The sequence below is a fragment of the Scardinius erythrophthalmus genome, assembly GCF_964197995.2.
Source record: "Scardinius erythrophthalmus genome assembly, chromosome: 14".
Classification (NCBI taxonomy): Eukaryota; Metazoa; Chordata; class Actinopteri; order Cypriniformes; family Leuciscidae; genus Scardinius; species Scardinius erythrophthalmus.
This window is the reverse complement of record NC_138234.1, coordinates 19,745,868-19,748,456: the sequence shown is the minus strand read 5'-3', so window position 1 is coordinate 19,748,456 and position 2,589 is coordinate 19,745,868. Positions and strand designations below refer to the sequence as shown.

General features: G+C 34.3%; 1 long non-coding RNA gene across 1 annotated transcript; it reads left to right on the top strand.

Moving 5' to 3' along the window:
• The first annotated feature begins 395 nt into the window (after nt 1-395).
• Nucleotides 396-1,482, top strand: LOC308702379. Its single transcript, XR_014031590.1, has 3 exons — nt 396-493; nt 747-826; nt 1,130-1,482. It is a non-coding gene; the product is annotated as an uncharacterized lncRNA (long non-coding RNA).
• Nucleotides 1,483-2,589: the final 1,107 nt, after the last annotated feature.

Below are 2,589 nucleotides of genomic sequence, written 5' to 3'. Positions count from 1 at the left end.
GATTCTTCTTTATTGTCAAGATGAAATTCCTTGGCTGGTGCCCCATAATATGGGAAGGAATCATCTGACTGTCACATTTTGGGTGTTTGTTTCTTGTTCCTGTCTTTTGTCTGTCATGTGATGTCTGTCAGACAATTAACAAGAACAGAAACAGGTGTTAACTAATTTAGAACCATGGAAACTATAAAGCAAAGGGAACAATGAACAGAGGAAAACTCTAGTACGGGAACAAGGAAAACAGAACCAAAACTCCATGATAATAAAACAGAACAAAACAGAACAGAACATACACATTACAGAAGTGTTCATAAAGTGAAACCAATTTACATGTAAGTCACGAGGGTTGCCACCTTATAAAGCAGTTTGATTCCTTACATTCTTGCATGTGCTGATAATAATGCAGTCTGTTTAACAGGTTCATGGTGACTTCTACCACTTCTACAAGGACAAAAAAAGACTGAACTGCAAGATCTGACTATCTACACTTAAAAAGGTAGAAGAGCTATGATATGCTATAAGAGTGAACAAATGTGCATACTAAAATTATAATGTGTTTCCTGCAAATATTATTGTGTTTTAAACAATTAAATGCTTATTGGTTTGCCCCAAAAAGTTAAAGCTTATTAACCATTATTTAACCAAGGAGGACAAAAAAACTTTTTTTTTCTCTATTTCTCTCTCTCTCTCTCTCTCTCTCTCTCTCTCTCTTTTTTTTTTTTTTTTTTTTTCGTGCATGATTGTTCTAGCCTTCATTGCATGTAATTTTTGGGAGCATAAATTGAAAATCATCAACACATCACAGCAGACAAGAAGAGCAAGTCCAAGAGTAAGTAAAAAATCTTGATCTCCTTTATTTTTTTTAAAAAGAAAAAAAGGCATATTTTTACCTGATGTCTGTTTGCATATTAATTTCATGAAGGTATTTCCATACATCTGATTTAGAAATTATAAAATGTGGATGAATATGTGCACACACACACACACACACACGCACGCACGCACGCACGCACGCACGCACGCACCCACACACGCACACACACACACACACACACTCTATATCTATATACAGATAGATATGCATAGTCTGTGCTCTTTAAATATACAAAATTATATTATAAATGTATTGTAGGGGCCTGTCCAGCCTTAAGTACTTCCTGAGCATCTGATGTGCCAGAATACAAGCTTTTCCTGAGGCCGTAAAACAGAGGAGAAACCATCATCAAATTTACCTGTTGTGTGCTGCTGTGTAGACCTCAGAAGATGCCTTCAATAAAAGAAATGTGTGAACCATTTAAAAAAGAGCTAGAGAAAATGTCTCTTTCCATCCATGTTCCATTGATCATTTTGTTAATTCCTTTGGAAGCTTTGATTGATAAAGATTTTTCATGCCCGTGCGATGTTAAGCAGAATGCAACAATAACCAACCTCATCTTTGCTGGACCTTGTGTTTTTGTTTTTTGTTTTACTTTAATGTGTTTTCGTGTACAGCAAATCACAGGTAAACCTCAATGTTCTATACATCAAGTGGTCAAAACTTCATTGCTTTGCCTGCATCCATCTTTTGTGTGGATCATGCTTGTGTTGCTTGATGGTGATTATGAAGCCTGTAAAAAAACATACTGGAAAGGAGTGTATGTTTATGATGATCAGCAACATTTCAAATGGTGTAAACCAACTGAATCGGTTCCAGGAAGAAATGACACTGAACTACGAGCTCTGACTCTGGGCTTTGTTGCTGAGTCGCAGGTAAGTCATAATTCATGCTTTTCTTCAGAAATGTAATGTAAAACTCATAAAAAAGTGATACAAACAATATTTAGCACATTTTCTCCCATACTGGCAGATTTTTAAACTACATTTAACTCTATTGCTTTCATGTGATTATCCCTGTACATTTGTGATGTCACTTTGAATAAAAGTATTTGTTAAATGACAATTACAGTATCCACTATTATAGCAATTGTATATGTCCTCTTTAGGTATGTATACTGATTTTGTTCTTTTTTTCCACTTCCAGATTAACGGTTTTTGGATGCTCCTTTTTTTGGGCCCTATAATATTGACCACTGTATGTTTAATTTGCTGCTTCTGCAGTAATGAAGATCCACAATACACGGAATTGACTGAGAAACAAACATTTAAAGGTACTTTTGTTTGCCAAAGACGTGAATCAAACTCAGAGTTTCAGATCGAATGAATGGGGAGGAGAAATTTCCTCCACAGCGCAGACACCACTGCAAATAAATAAATAAAAATTGTAAAAAGTAATGATAACCTTTATCATACATGGATTTATGGTCATTTGAATAGTATTTTACACATTTTTTACCTCAACCAATCTCTTCTTTTTTTTTCTTCTTTTTTTTGGGGATTATTGGCTATAACAACTATGAAACATGTCAAATGTTTTTGGAAATAACAGTTAGGATACAGATCACTAAATATGTTGACCTATTAGAGGGGTATATTGTCACACTAGCTATAGATGCTATATTATAGATATATGGAACATATTAATATGTCAGTAAGAAATCTTGTTATAAAGGAAAATTAATCTGTAAAAACAAATAAAGTACCTAGACTGATTTC